We start from the raw sequence: 17,226 nt of genomic DNA, 5'->3' as shown, positions 1-17,226 counted from the left end.
AGGATTTGAGAACACTTGATGTATGTCTTGCATGGGATACCCATGGTGGCAATGGGGTATTCTATTGATCCACTTGATGTATGTTTTGGTGATCAACTTGCTGGTTCCGCCCATGAACCTATGCATAGGGGTTGGCACACGTTTTCGTCTTGAATCTGCGGCAGAATCTTTGGGGCACTCTTTGAAGTACTTTGTGTTGGTTTTAATAGATGAATCTGAGATTGTGTGATGCATATCATATAATCATACCCGCGGATACATGAAGTGACATTGGAGTATCTAGGTGACATTAGGGTTGTGATTGATTTGTGTCTTAAGGTGTTATTCTAGTACGAACTCTAGGATAGATTGAACGGAAAGAATAGCTTCATGTTATTTTACTACGGACTCTTGCATAGATCGATAAGAAAGAATAACTTTGAGGTGGTTTCGTACCCTACCATAATCTCTTCGTTTGTTCTCTGCTATTAGTGACTTTGGAGTGACTCTTTGTTGCATGTTGAGGGATAGTTATGTGATCCAATTATCTTATTATTGTGAGAGAACTTGCACTAGTGAAAGTATGAACCCTAGGCCTTGTTTCCTAGCATTGCAATACCGTTTACGCTCACTTTTACCATTAGGCACCTTGCTGTTTTTATATTTTCAGATTACAAAAACCTTTATCTACCATCCATATTGCACTTGTATCACCATCTCTTCGCCGAACTAGTGCACCTATACAATTTACCATTGTATTGGGTGTGTTGGGGAGAAAAGAGGCTCTTTGTTATTTGGTTGCAGGGTTGCTTGAGAGAGACCATCTTCATCCTACGCCTCCTATGGATTGATAAACCTTAGGTCATCCACTTGAGGGAAATTTGCTACTGTCCTACAAACCTCTGCACTTGGAGGCCCAATAAAGTCTACAAGAAGAAGGTTTTGTGGTAGACATCACTCCCCTTTTGAAGGATTCAGGAATTTTTCCGCCAAGGCTTCGCCCGTAAAAGAAGTTAATCCCGCCTGCACTGGGATTAGATCTGCAGGGGGAAGGTAGCCTGGAGCTTGGACAGCTGGGCATGGGATACTGAGCATCTCTCCCAATCGCCTTTTTCAGAGCGCTATCCATGTTTGAGTGGTTTCTCCTAGCGAGCTCTAAGGATTTTCTGCCTGGTGTGGAATGGCATCTAAGATCCAATCCCTTTATATAGAAGTTTTTTATGGCCAGGGTGTTATGTGCAAAAAATACTCTAACCTTCTGTATTCGTTCGACACGTGGAAGCAGAAGAGACGGAGGCGCGGGAGCCAAAGGGTATTACATTAAATGAATAGCCGAATATAACTCTTCGGGTCAGATGCTTTGAAGTATTCGGAGGAGGAACCCGCCTTGCAATGTCGAAGACAACCTATGCGCCAAACACACCGTCATTGAAGCCTAGTTCGGGGGCTACTGAGGGAGTCCTGGATTAAGGGGTCCTCGGGCGTCCGGGCTATATGACATGGGCCGGACTAATGGGACGTAAAGATACAAGACAGAAGATTTTCTCACATGTCCGGATGGGACTCTCCTTGGCGTGTAAGGCAAGCTTAGCGTGCGGATATGAATATTCCTTTCTCTGTAAACCGACTTTGTACAGCCCTAGCCCCCTCCGGTGTCTATATAAACCGGAGGGTTTAGTCCGTAGAGGCAATCATAATCATACAAGCTAGACAGTTAGGGTTTAGCCATTACGATCTCGTGGTAGATCATCTCTTGTAACCCCTATACTCATCAAAGTCAATCAAGCAGGACGTAGGGTATTACCTCCATTGAGAGGGCCCAAACCTGGGTAAAACATCGTGTCCCTTGTCTCATGTTACCATCAAACCTTAGAGGCACAGTTCGGGACCTCCTACCCAAGATCTGCCGGTTTTGACACCGACAATCGATGTGTGGAGTAATAGTAGTAGATGCAGGCAGGAGTCGGTCTACTAATCTTGGACGTGATGCCTATGTAATGATCATTGGATATTGTCATAATTATTTGAAGTTCTATCAATTGCCCAACAATAATTTGTTCACCCACCGTTTGCTATTTTTCTCGAGAGAAGCCACTAGTGAAACCTACGGCCCCCGGGTCTTATTTCTCATTTATTTGCCTTTGCGGTCCACTTTTTCCTTGCTTTTATTTTCAGATCTATTAAACCAAAAATCCAAAAATAACTTTCTGCAATTTATTTTATTTGGCGTTTGATCTATCAATCTATTACAACCTTTCTCCCGTCAACTCGCCAATTTCTGGCGCCGCTACCCGAAAGGGATTGACAACCCCTTTAACACGTCGGGTTGCGAGGTCTTGTTATTTGTGTGCAGGTGCTGTTTACATTCTGTTTCTTGGTTCTCCTACTAGTTCAATACCTTGGTTTCATAACTGAGTGAAATACTCTACCGTCGTTGTGCTACATCATCCCTCCCTCTCCGGGGAAATACCGACGTAGTTCCAGCTGCCATCAAGGAGAATTTCTGGCGCCGTTGCCGGGGGGATCTTCAACATAAACTAGGTTCCTAATCATAAATCTCATCTCCTTGCAATTTACATTATTTGCCATTTGCCTCTTGTTTCCCTCTCCCCCACTACACACAAATTTGTCGTTTTATTCGCCTCTCTTTTTCCGTTCGTCGTCTTCCTGCCGGATCTATTTTTGTGTGCGTTCTTGTTCGCGTAGTCATAATGCCTCAAAGAAAATATTATGATGTTACTTACCCAATATTTTGCATGAAATTAATAAAAGTACTATGGAGTATATGACTACACAATTTGAGCATAATAAGTATTTTCCTAAAGAACTAAAGGAGCACTCCGTTGTGCTAGATGCTATTACGAAACAACTTGATGATATTAGTAGAGAAGTTTGCAACCTCCAATCTAAGTATGCTTTTGCTGAAAGTTTGTTAGGAAAAATATCCGATGCACAAGCTACCTTAGTGAATCAAATGGCCGCTAAACCAATCTCATTAGAGGATAAAAGTGATGAAGATCTTAAAATGATTGGTGTTTCTTCTATTGATACCTTGTTTACTAAAGTTAATAATGATGAAAAAGGGACTGGAGAAGAGTCAACTTTAGGTAGAAGGCGTCCCAATATTTCAGAGGGTGAAAATCTTGTTGAGAAAATTGATGAAAGTGGGTTTGGAGAGGTCAAAACTTTATTTAGTGATGCACCCACTATTTTGTATTACAAAGAATTTAATTATGATAGTTGCTCTTTGATTGATTGTATTTCTTTGTTGCAATCCATGATAAATTCATCCCATGCTTATGAATAAAATAAAGCTTTTCCTAAACATATTGTTGATGCTATGATGAAAGATTTTGAAGAAAAATTGCAATTAGAAGTTTCAATTCCTAGAAAATTGTATGATGAGTGGGAACCTACTATCAAAGTCAAGATTAAAAATTATGAGTGTTTTTCTTTGTGTGACTTGGGTGCTAGTGTTTCCACAATTCCGAAATATTTATGTGATGTGCTTGGTCTTACCAACCTTGAAGAATGTTCCTTGAATTTGCACTTGGAGGATTATACTATTAAAAAGCCTATGGGAAGGATTAATGTTGTTCTTATTCTTGAAAATAGGAATTATGTGCCCATAGATTCATTGTTCTTGATATTGATTGCAATCCTTCTTGTCCAATTATTCTTGGTAGACCGTTTTTACGCACTATCGATGCCGTGATTGATATGAAAGAAGGCAATATTAAGTTCCAATTTCCTTTGAGGAAGGGTATGGAACACTTTCCTAGAATTAGAATTAAGCCACCCTATGAATCAATCATGAGGGCATCTTATGGATCTCGAACCAAAGATGACAAAACTTAGATCTTTGCTTTATGCCTAGCTAAGGGCGTAAAACTATAGCGCTTGTTGGGAGGCAACCCAATGAATAAAATTTATTTTTGCTTTTTGCTTTATGTTCTTGAGTGTTAGCACAATTATGCTACTGTTATAATTGTGTTTTTTGTGTTTTAGTTAGTGTTTGTGCCAAGTAAAGCCTTTAGGATCTTCTTGGGCAACAGTTGTTTAATCTTGCTGAAAAAACAGAAAGTTTGCGCTCACGAAATTAATTTTAATTTTTTTTACCAGAGAGCGATAAAATACCCATTCGACTTGCGGTAGATCAATATACAAATTTCTCAGCCCGTCCTAATTTTTCAGAGTTTTTTGAGTTACAGAAGTATTCGAAATAGTCGGATTGTTACAGACTGTTCTGTTTTGACAGATTCTGTTTTTTGTGTGTTGTTTGCTTATTTTGATGGCCCTATGGTGTTCTTTGATGAGTTTTTGCCATATAAAAGTTGTAATACAGTAGATATAATACAAAAACAAAATAAGAATTGGTTTTATACAGCACTTATAGTAGTGGTTTATTATTCTTATACTAACGGATCTCACGAAGGCTTTGTTGAGTTTTGTGTGATTGAAGTTTCCAAGTTTTGGGTTATCTTACGATGGATGAAGGAAAGATGTAAGAGCCTAAGCTTGGGGATGCCCCAGCATCCCAAGCTATTATTCAAGAATGAGCAACCAACTAAGCTTGGGGATGCCCCTGAGTGGCATCCCCGCTTTCTTCCAACAACTGTCGTTATTTTACTCGAGACTATATTTTTATTCGTCACATGATATGTGTTTTGCTTGGAGAGTCTTGTATTATATGTGTATTTGCTTGTTTTTTGTGTGTTTTAAGTTAATAATCCTTGCTGGACACACCTATTTGAGAGAGCCAAAATTATGTCATGGCTTGTTAAAATTGCTCTCTATGCTTCACTTAAATCTTTTATGAGCTAGGACTTGCTCTAGTGCTTCACTTATTTTTTTGAGCACGGTGTGCTTTGTTATTTTTGAATAAATGCTCTCTTGCTTCACTTAGATTTATTTGAGAGTTAGTAAAATTTTGAAGAAATTCTCTCTTGCTTCACTTAAATTATTTTGAGAGAAAGAAAATTTGTTATGCTCATGTTCTTCACTTATATTTGGTTGAGATTATGAAAAGAAACTCGTGAAAATTAGTGCCAAAGTGATAGATATCCAAGAAGGATAAAGTAAAGAAAATGTCATGAAGATCATTGGACAAAATAAACTTGATTCTTAGTAATGGTTTTGAGATATGATGATGTGATATGTGAGTTATGTTGATCAGTAATTGTGCTCTAGTAGCAATATTGGTGTTAAGGTTTGTGATTCCCTATGCATGCATGAAAGTCAATAATCATGCAATGAAATTATATCCTACTTGTGGTGCATTATTTGGTGTTAATTATGCTTAATGCTTGCTTATGAGATTATTTGGTTCTTGGTTGGTCACTTCCCAATCTTTTGCTAGCCTTCATTTTGCACTAAGTATGCGTGACGCCCCGAGACCGATGTGCCAGGTGTTCTCCAGTTATTCGCTGTCGTTGCCATGTCATTTGCTTTCGTGTTGCATCTTTCCATGTCATCATCTGCATTGAATCATCATGTTTTCGAAACTTGCATTAGTCCGGGTCTCCCAGTTCCGTCCGTTGTCCGTTCTGAGCCCAGACACATTTGCACGCGCCCGCGGCATGTCCGAAATAGTATTTTATAAGTGGCTGGAAAATGTTCTCGGAATGGGATGAAAGTTGGCGTGTGGTCTTATTATAGTGTAGATAGACCGCCTGTCAAGTTTCATCGCATTCGGAGTTCGTTTGACGCCCCAACGATTAACTATAGCGGCATTATAGCCGGTCTAACGTTGGACGTTTTCGGTCTCCGGAAACAGATGCCGGGCCCTCTCTCTCTCTTCTCCCCCTCGCAGTCTCGCCACAGCCCACCTAGTCCATCCACCTTCCCCTCTTCGCTTCCGGAGTTGTCCGATGCGATCACACGGTCCGAAACACTCTCGGCACAGTGCATCGAACCCCTCACGTGTGCGTCCGAAATTGTCTCGGACCCGACCCGGGCAGTCGTCACCGTTGGATCCGGATCATCACCAAACGTCTACAAAATATCACCGTTTTATTATTTGGACTCCCTAGCTATTTATTCTCAGATGATCCAAATCATCCTCCTTCCACTATATATATAGTCCATCCCATACCTAATCTGGAAAACCCTAGAAATCCTCCTCCTGTCCCGTCGCTGCGCCGCCACCCACTTCTCCCATCGGGATCCGCTCCAAACCAACCATTGCACAGCTCGCTCCCCTCTCGATTCACCAACTCCTCCCAATCCAGATCCCCACCAAATCCCGCCGCCACCTTCACCTTGTTTTTCGTACCCAACCAACCATCGCAGCCACCCTCGCGCGCCCTCCCTTCTGTCCCCAAGTGCTTCGGCCTTCTCCTCGAGCCGGAGCTCATCGCCGTCGGTGACAACAGCAGCATCACCCCGCCCTCTGCCTCCTCACACTGGAGCACATCAGCGTCATGGCGCCCTTCCTGAGCTCCTCCTGTGCACGCCTCCACCGGACCCCGCTGCCGCCTTCCCGTTCAGCGCCGCTGCTGCTCTGCTTCCGACGAGCAGACGGCCCGCGCCCGTGCTCCTGTCGCCCCCTCATCCAGGAGTTCCACGAGGAGAGGAGTTCCTCTTCGTTGCCCCAAGCAGCAGCCGCGCCCGAGCGCTCCTCTCCACGCGGGCATCCCCGTCCCGTACCTTCCTCGACGCCTGCATCTCCTCCGACAACGCTGCAGTGCCCGCAGCCGCCTCCGTTCCCGAACAGAAAGAGGAGCCTGGCGCTCTTGCAGTGCCGGCCTTCCTCGACGCCGCCGTGGATGCCAGGGACTCACCCGTGCGCCTCCTCGTTTCCTCCATCCATGGAGACGAGCTCCTCGAACCAAGGCTGTGTCCCTGCTTTCCTTCCCTCTTCCATGAGTTTGCTCTCTCTCACGTCTCTCTCTCCTGAACTTGCCGCAGCAGGGAATTGACGCCACCCTGAGCTTCACCCGCGCCGTCGTTGCCTGGATCCGGCGCCAGCCAGCCGGATCCACACCGTCTGCACCTCGCCGGCTTTCCTGGGAGCCAGCTGTCGCTCGAGTCCGCACTGCATCCTCTTCTTCCCCGCGCTGCGTCCTCTTCTTTCCCCTGCATCGAGAGGAGCAGAGTGCTGCGTGCTGTCGTGTTGACCGCAGCCTACTCTAGCGAGGCCCAGCGCGCCCCTTCGCGGCCTGCCCCGCCTCATCCAGCGAACTGGGCCAGGGCCCAAAGTGAGCAGCGCCCAACCCCCTCTCCTGTTCCTGTTGGGCCAGGAAGTTTCGGCCCATAGTTCTTTTTCCCGTTGCTGCGAATTTAGCTATTTTTTCACAGGATTGTTATTTTACAGAAAAGCCCTTATTGATCATGCATTTAATAACTTCACAACCGTGCATCGGATCGAAATAAATTATATATGAAAGTTGCTTAGATTTTTGTCTAGTTTAATAATATGCAACTTTCATGCATGTTTGAAATGTTTAAAATGCTGTTTGTGTAACTTTGTTCTTATGCCATTCTAAAACGGTTTAATTCATAACTAATTAACCGTAGCTCCAAATTTAATAAAATTTATATGTGAATGGGGTAGAATTTTTCCTAGTTTAACATGGTGACATCATCTTGCATGTTTAATAACTATAAAATATGGTTTAGGGAAGAACAGTACCAAACCTTAAAATATGCATATGGGGTTTTACCGGAATTGTTGTTTGTTGTTCCGGCCTCATTTAAACTAGACTAGATAGGTAGTTTTCATTTGCTTCACCCTCTTGCCATGCTAACAACATTTAATATTGTTGGGTACATAAACGAGATCGAACTAAATAACTTGTCGTAGTGTTTCGTCAATATGCAACTCATTGCATATTGAGCTCCACTTAATTTGTAGGGTTGCTTGTGCACTTTGCCATGCCATGTCTCATTAAACCGGACATGCATCATACTTGTTTGCGCATCGTGCCATGCTTATGCGAAGTTTGTTTACTATGTGGTGTGCTTCTTTCCGGTGTTTCTTCTTCGGGTTGGATCCGGTAACGTCGCGTATGTGAGGACCCGTTCGACTACGTCCGTTTGTCTTCTTCATGGACTCGTTCTTCTTCCTTGCGGGATCTCAGGCAAGATGACCATACCCTCGAAATCACTTCTATCTTTGCTTGCTAGTTGCTCGCTCTTTTGCTATGCCTATGATGCGGTACCTACCACTTGCTTATCATGCCTCCCATATTGTGAAGCCAAGCCTCTAACCACCTTGTCTTAGCAAACCATTGTTTGGCTATGTTACCGCTTTGCTCAGCCCCTCTTATAGCGTTGTTAGTTGCAGGTGAAGATTGGAGCTTGTTCCATGTTGGAACATGGATATTTTGTTGGGATATCACAATATCTCTTATTTAATTAATGCATCTATATACTTGGTAAAGGGTGGAAGGCTCGGCCTTATGCCTGGTGTTTTGTTCCACTCTTGCCTCCCTAGTTTCCGTCATATCGGTGTTATGTTCCCGGATTTTGCGTTCCTTACGCGGTTCGGTTATAATGGGAACCCCTTGACAATTCACTTTGAATAAAACTCCTCCAGCAAGGCCCAACCTTGGTTTTACCATTTGCCACCTAGCCTTTTCCCCTTGGGAGTCGCACATCCCGAGGGTCATCTTTATTTTAACCCCCCCGGGCCAGTGCTTGTCTAAGTGTTGGTCCAAACTAGAGCCCCTTGCAGCGCCACCTCGGGGAAACTCGAGGGCTGGTTTTAGTTGTACGGATTGCTTATCCGGTGTTGCCCTGAGAACGAGATATGTGCAGCTCCTATCGGGATGTCGGCGCATCGGGTGGTCTTGCTGGACTTGTTTTACCATTGTCGAGGATGTCTTGTAACCGGGATTCCGAGCCTGATCGGGTCTTCCCGCTAGAAGGAATATCCTTCGTTGACCGTGAGAGCTTGTGATGGGCTAAGTTGGGACACCCCTGCAGGCTTTGAACTTTCGAAATCCGTGATCGCGGTTATGGGCAGATGGGAATTTGTTAATGTCTGGTTGTAGAAAACCTGAAGTTGATCTTAATTAAAATACATCAACCGCGTGTGTTACCGTGATGGTCTCTTTCCGGCGGAGTCCGGGAAGTGAACACGGTGTTGGAGTTATGTTTGACGTAGGTTGTTCTAGGATCACTTCTTGATCATAGTTTCTCGATCGCGATTTGCCTTCTCTTCTCGCTCTCATTTGCGTATGTTAGCCACCATATATGCTAGTCGCTTGCTGCAGCTCCACATCATACCTTTACCTTACCCATAAGCTTAAATAGTCTTGATCGTGAGGGTGCGAGATTGCTGAGTCCCCATGACTCACAGATACTTCCAAAACCAGCTTGCAGGTGCCGAGGATACCGTGCAGATGACGCAACCGAGCTCAAGGAGGAGCTCGATGAAGATCTTGTTCTTTGTGTTGTTTCGTTCTAGTTGATCAGTAGTGGAGCCCAGTTGGGGTCGATCGGGGACCTTGTCGCATTTGGGGTTCTTCTTTTATTTTGGTTCCGTAGTCGGACCTTGATTGTCTTTGGATGTTGTAATGCTTTATTCAAGTAATTGTGTGAAGTGGCGATTGTAAGCCAACTTTGTATCTTTTCCCTTATTGTATTACATGGGTTGTTTGCGAAGATTACCTCACTTGCGACATTGCTTTCAATGCGGTTATGCCTCTAAGTCGTGCTTCGACACGTGGGAGATATAGCCGCATCGAGGGCATTTTAGTATGGCCTCTACTTGTGCATCCAAAATCCTTTAAACTAGTTTTGCCACGTGAGTCCACTATATCTACCTATATGCGATATTATTTTGCCGTTCTAAGCAAATTTGCATGTGCCATCTCTCATTTTCAAAATAAACTTCTGTTTTGTGTGTTTGTTTCGCTCGCGGAGCGGTGAGGGGTGGCTAATATTTCCCATGCTAGATGTGTTATTCTCAAGATGAGTGTTCATTCACTTGTCATTGCACGAGAGTAAGGCAAAGGTATTAGAGATTTTTGTCTAGTTTAATAATATGCAACTTTCATGCATGTTTGAAATGTTTAAAATGCTGTTTGTGTAACTTTGTTCATATGCCATGCTAAAACGGTTTAATTCATAACTACTTAACCGTAGCTCCAAATTTAATAAACTTTATATGTGAATGGGGTAGAATTTTGCCTACTTTAACATGGTGACATCATCTTGCATGTTTAATAAATATAAAATATGGTTTAGGGCAGAACAGTACCAAACCTTAAAATATGCATATGGGGTTTTACCGGAATTGTTGTTTGTTGTTCCGGCCTCATTTAAACTTGACTAGATAGGTAGTTTTCATTTTCTTCACCCTCTTGCCATGCTAACAACATTTAATATTGTTGGGTACATAAACGAGATCGAACTAAATAACTTGTCGTGGTGTTTCGTCAATATGCAACTCATTGCATATTGAGCTCCACTTAATTTTTAGGGTTGCTTGTGCACTTTGCCGTGCCATGTCTCATTAAACCGGACATGCATCATACTTGTTTGCGCATCGTGCCATGCTTATGCGAAGTTTGTTTACTATGTGGTGTGCTTCTTTCCGGTGTTTCTTCTTCGGGTTGGATCCGGTAACGTCGCGTATGTGAGGACCCGTTCGACTACGTCCGTTTGTCTTCTTCATGGACTCGTTCTTCTTCCTTGCGGGATCTCAGGCAAGATGACCATACCCTCGAAATCACTTCTATCTTTGCTTGCTAGTTGCTCGCTCTTTTGCTATGCCTATGATGCGATACCTACCACTTGCTTATCATGCCTCCCATATTGTGAAGCCAAGCCTCTAACCACCTTGTCCTAGCAAACCGTTGTTTGGCTATGTTACCGCTTTGCTCAGCCCCTCTTATAGCGTTGTTAGTTGCAGGTGAAGATTGGAGCTTGTTCCATGTTGGAACATGGATATTTTGTTGGGATATCACAATATCTCTTATTTAATTAATGCATCTATATACTTGGTAAAGGGTGGAAGGCTCGGCCTTATGCCTGGTGTTTTGTTCCACTCTTGCCTCCCTAGTTTCCGTCATATCGGTGTTATGTTCCCGGATTTTGCGTTCCTTACGCGGTTGGGTTATAATGGGAACCCCTTGACAGTTCGCTTTGAATAAAACTCCTCCAGCAAGGCCCAACCTTGGTTTTACCATTCGCCACCTAGCCTTTTTCCCTTGGGAGTCGCACATCCCGAGGGTCATCTTTATTTTAACCCCCCCGGGCCAGTGCTTGTCTAAGTGTTGGTCCAAACTAGAGCCCCTTGCAGCGCCACCTCGGGGAAACTCGAGGGCTGGTTTTAGTTGTACGGATTGCTTATCCGGTGTTGCCTTGAGAACGAGATATGTGCAGCTCCTATCGGGATGTCGGCGCATCGGGTGGTCTTGCTGGACTTGTTTTACCATTGTCGAGGATGTCTTGTAACCGGGATTCCGAGCCTGATCGGGTCTTCCCGCTAGAAGGAATATCCTTCGTTGACCGTGAGAGCTTGTGATGGGCTAAGTTGGGACACCCCTGCAGGGTTTGAACTTTCGAAAGCCGTGCCCGCGGTTATGGGCAGATGGTAATTTGTTAATGTCCGGTAGTACAAAACCTGAAGTTGATCTTAATTAAAATACATCAACCGCGTGTGTTACCGTGATGGTCTCTTTCCGGCGGAGTCCGGGAAGTGAACACGGTGTTGGAGTTATGTTTGACGTAGGTTGTTCTAGGATCACTTCTTGATCATAGTTTCTCGATCGCGCTTTGCCTTCTCTTCTCGCTCTCATTTGCGTATGTTAGCCACCATATATGCTAGTCGCTTGCTGCAGCTCCACATCATACCTTTACCTTACCCATAAGCTTAAATAGTCTTGATCACGAGGGTGCGAGATTGCTGAGTCCCCGTGACTCACAGATACTTCCAAAACCAGCTTGCAGGTGCCGAGGATACCGTGCAGATGACGCAACCGAGCTCAAGGAGGAGCTCGATGAAGATCTTGTTCTTTGTGTTGTTTCGTTCTAGTTGATCAATAGTGGAGCCCATTTGGGGTCGACGGGGACCTTGTCGCATTTGGGGTTCTTCTTTTATTTTGATTCCGTAGTCGGACCTTGATTGTCTTTGGATGTTGTAATGCTTTATTCCTGTAATTGTGTGAAGTGGCGATTGTAAGCCAACTTTGTATCTTTTCCCTTATTGTATTACATGGGTTGTTTGCGAAGATTACCTCACTTGCGACATTGCTTTCAATGCGGTTATGCCTCTAAGTCATGCTTCAACACGTGGGAGATATAGCCGCATCGAGGGCGTTTCAAGTTGGTAATCAGAGCCTTCCCCAACCTTAGGAGCCCCATTGCTTGATCGAATTAGCGGACGAGTTGAGTCTAGAAAAATGTTTTGAGTCATTTAGGAATTATATATATCGGAGAGTTAAGACTTCTTTTTACTCCTCAGTCCCTTCGTCGCTCTGGTAAGGCATCCTGACGTAGAGTTTTGACTCTTCTCTTCTCAAATTTCACTAAAAATATTTTAGGATCACACGGATATCTTGGAATCGTTCCGATGGTTTTGTGACGAGAACATTGTTCTTGGTGCCTCCTGTCATTTAGGGGTTGTGGCAGTGTCCCGGGGAGTTGAGCTCCGAGGTGTTGTCGTCACAATTTTATCGTTGCAGTTCTGGAATACCTGAGTTTAGTTTCACAGACATCGAAAATCTCTTTTATGCAATTGTTGGTGAGATAACCTCGACGCCACCCAGTACTAGGGCAGGAGTTCGGGAGTATTGCCATAACTCGTATAACGGATGCTTTTCGAAGGTTGAGGTAGACGATTTCCGAAAGTTTCTTGGTTATGTGTTGAAGGATGGATACAGCTGGATGTAGGATTTGTTAGTTTTGGGTGAGATATTATGCTTCCCCTGTATCCCCAACACCTGATTGCATAACCAGAAAGTTTCGGGAGTTTATAAGTGGGAATTCAAGTAGCTCTTAGGATATCTTTCCGACAGATGTATGATATGAAATTGGGGTTCGACGTCTAGTGGTCTGCCTATTCACGGTTGGTTTTACAGTGGTCTCGTTGTGTCTTAAAGAGTCCTTGGCTATGCCGACTCGGGGATGCTTCGTATGTCATGTGCACTGCCTTGTACATGATGGTGCTGTACGATCGAGCCCATGTAGGCCCCACCACGAAAACTTCGGACGAAACCTCTATCATATGTTTGTTCTAGCTTATTTTGCAAGCCAATCCTTTGTTTGTTTTGAGTTGTGGTATTCGAGTTGCTTCGAAGTCAAATGTTGATTCCATACCTTTCCCTAAGCGGTGTTCTCATACTCCGATGTGGATACCAATCCTTCTTGATCATCAAGATTGTCTTGTCAATCCTTTTCAACCAGTGTGCTTCTCTTCAAGTGGATCCGAACATTTCAACATCCGCAAGATCCAATCTCAGCTCTCTCAACGGTGTTCGTTCATCCATCCCAAGTTGTCTTTGTTTTCCCACCCTCCCTCCCTTGTTTCTTCAAGGACTCGGAATTCTTAATCAAGTATCCTTTTATTCATATGAAGTCTCTCCATTCTTTTCCGTCAATGTTCTTATCCGGTGATTCTCAGGAAGATGCTAATGGAGCTTCTAGTTCATCATTCTTCGTTCTCTTTTATTTGATGAATTCAATTCAAGCTTTGCCAATTATATCCTTTCCTCGTTGCAAATACCTTCTCATGCCGGTGCAATTCTTAATCATTCACTTCTCGCTATTCAATTGTTCCGGAGTGCTCAAGATATCTCGAAGATTCGTGTTTCCACTCTTAATCCGTTCAAGCTATTTTGAGGATGTTATCTCATTCAAGCCTTTTAATTCAACCGGTGAAATCTCTCTTTTTAATCATTCTAATGGTGTTTTCTCTTGAGTGGGCCCTAACCCATAGGTCTTTTCCCAGGATCTTACCTGACTCTTCTAGTTCTTTCCGGAGTTATTCTGAAATTCTTTTCGAAGTTTGACGTAAGAATGATTTATCATCAGTCAAATGCCTTTCTACAAGATCGGTTAAATCCTTCTCATCGTTGGCTAAATCTCTTCGATTTTGATTCTTCTGGAGTGCCTTTTCAATTATTGGTGGTGTTTCTCATCGTCATTCTCAGATTTTGAAGTCAGAAGAAGATTTTCCCTCCAAATCATATCCGTTCTCTCAAGATTCGTGGTTCTAGTTCAAGGCCATCCTCTCATAATTGTTTTCAATTGTCAGAATTCTTTTCACCCATCCGGAGTAATTCAGAGTATTTTCAGTTTGATTCTCCGGAGCCCATCATCTCATAATTATTCATTCCCAGCTTTCAGTTATCGTTCTCCTAATCTTACCGGTGCATCGATCAACTATCCTCTAATCAGTTCTTGATCTCTTCGTTCTCATGTATCTAAATCCTCTCAAGCATCTTCGTTCATTTTATAATTCTTCCCGGTGTTTATTTATCTTTTGTTCGTTCTTTTTTAATTCTTACGATGGTTCGTTCAAGATTTCTCTTCCTTCGTTATCATATAATTTGACTCGTTCTTTCCAATCCTACCAGTGGTTCGTTGAAGACCTTTCCAAGTTGATGCTATATCTCTCTTTAATCCTTTCTACGAGAATAAGTAGTGTGCCAAATCCATTGGTTGTCGTCAATTTAAATTGTGAAGGATAAGCATAATGCAATTATTATTCTTGTTTCATCGAGTTTATTCAATTCCTTATTCCGGAGGTGCATCATATCACATTCTTGGTTCGAGATGCTTTATCTTTTCTTTTCCCGGAGTTCCTAGCTCTCGCAATTACATCGCCACGGAGATTCATTTAAATCATTGCAAGGCTTCAACCTTATTCTTTTCATCCTCCATTTCGATTGACCATTTTTTTATTACCGGAGTTCTCATGAAGGCTCTACAAGATGGTTCATCAAGGATTTAATTCTTTCTCGAAGTGTTCATCGAGATTATTTTCAGAGGAGCTCAAGTATTCTTTATCTTGCATTTTAAAGTGCAATTCGTTCAACCGTATCATTCGAAGTGGTATTATGTCATTCTAGATAATTTGAGTTCATGTTTCATGAATCACATGTTGTTAAGAATGAGATATTTTAATCCATCAATCTCATCATTGGAGTTACCTTGGGTTATATTTTCACCTAAAGCTTTCCCTAAGGATTGTTGCTATTTATGGTGCTTATAAATGATCCAAGTTCTTCATTTATCCTCCCGATGAAATAAATTTCTCGTCTCCTTGTTCTTATCAATCCAATTCTTTTTCCCGTGAGTGGCAGGTTGTCACCTCATAATTGGAGATGTATTCCATAGGACCATTACAACCTTATTCTTTTCGTTGGTGGTTTTCCAACAACTCCGTTCTAGCCTTTGTTGTAAGCGTGCTCTGCCAAGATCTTGTTTTCTACTTCGTTCACTCCTTTCCATTCTCTCTTTTCTTCCAGAGGCATTTTGATGTTGCTCTCTTCTACCTTTCTTCTTGTTCTTGCCAAGATCAAGTTCTTTTCATCTTATCAAGTCTTGCATCTCTTTTCAACCGGAGCGCTATACGAATTTGTTCTTCTTTGTTCCTCCTTTCTATCGGTGTGTTTTAAATTTTGTTCATCTCCGTTGTATTCTTTTCTCGTATTTGCTTAACCTCTCAAGGTTCTCTGGTTTCTTTCGTTTGTCAAAGAAGCAACTTAGTTTTACCTCTTCTCTTTCTCTTCCGTTTTCCCTCCGGTGCCATTCTAGATCTCGGGACGAGATCCTCTCGTAGTGGTGGAGTGTTGTGACGCCCCGAGACCAATGTGCCAGGTGTCCTCCAGTTATTCGCTGTCGTTGCCATGTCATTTGCTTTCGTGTTGCATCTTGCCATGTCATCATCTGCATTGCATCATCATGTTTTCGAAACTTGCATTAGTCCGGGTCTCCCAGTTCCGTCCGTTGTCCGTTCTGAGCCCAGACACACTTGCACGCGCCTGCGGCATGTCCGAAATAGTATTTTATAAGTGGCCGGAAAATGTTCTCGGAATGGGATGAAAGTTGGCGTGTGGTCTTATTATAGTGTAGATAGACCGCCTGTCAAGTTTCATCGCATTCGGAGTTCGTTTGACGCCCCAACGATTAACTATAGCGGCATTATAGCCGGTCTAACATCGGACGTTTTCGGTCTCCAGAAACAAATGCCGGGCCCTCTCTCTCTCTTCTCCCCCTCGCAGTCTCGCCACAGCCCACCTAGTCCATCCAACTTCCCCTCTTCGCTTCCAGAGTTGTCCGATGCGACCGCACGGTCCGAAACCCTCTCGGCACAGTGCATCGAACCCTTCACGTGCGCGTCCAAAATTGTCCCAGACCCGACCCGGGCAGTCGTCACCGTTGGATCCAGATCATCCCCAAACGTCTACAAAATATCATCGTTTTATTATTTGGACTCCCTAGCTATTTATTCTCAGATGATCCAAATCATCCTCCTTCCACTATATATATAGTCCATCCCATACCTAATCTGGAAAACCCTAGAAATCCTCCTCCTGTCCCATCGCTGCGCCGCCACCCACATCTCCCATCGGGATCCGCTCCAAACCAACCACTGCACAGCTCGCTCCCCTCTCGATTCACCAACTCCTCCCAATCTAGATCCCCACCAAATCCCGCCACCACCTTCACCTTGTTCTTTGTACCCAACCAACAATCGCAGCCACCCTCGCGCGCCCTCCCTTCTGTCCCCAAGTGCTTCGGCCTTCTCCTCGAGCCGGAGCTATCGCCGTCGGTGACAACAGCAGCATCACCCCGCCCTCTGCCTCCTCACACCGGAGCACATCAGCGTCATGGCGCCCTTCCTGAGCTCCTCCTGTGCGCGCCTCCACCGGACCCCGCTGCCGCCTTCCCGTTCAGCGCCGCTGCTGCTCTGCTTCCGACGAGCAGATGGCCTGCGCCCGTGCTCCTGTCGCCCCCTCGTCCAGGAGTTCCACGAGGAGAGGAGTTCCTCTTCGTCGCCCCAAGCAGCAGCCGCGCCCGAGCGCTCCTCTCCACGCGGGCATCCCCGTCCCGTACCTTCCTCGACGCCTGCATCTCCTCCGACAACGCTGCAGTGCCCGCAGCCGCCTCCGTTCCCGAACAAAAAGAGGAGCCTGGCGCTCTTGCAGTGCCGGCCTTCCTCGACGCCACCGTGGATGCCAGGGACTCACCCGTGCGCCTCCTCGTTTCCTCCATCCATGGAGACAAGCTCCTCGAACCAAGGCTGTGTCCCTGCTTTCCTTCCCTCTTCCATGAGTTCGCTCTCTCTCA

Source organism: Triticum urartu, chromosome 3A (assembly GCF_056163025.1).
Source record: "Triticum urartu cultivar PI428250 chromosome 3A, HENAU_Tu73, whole genome shotgun sequence".
NCBI classification, from domain to species: Eukaryota; Viridiplantae; Streptophyta; class Magnoliopsida; order Poales; family Poaceae; genus Triticum; species Triticum urartu.
This window is presented reverse-complemented; position numbering follows the sequence as displayed.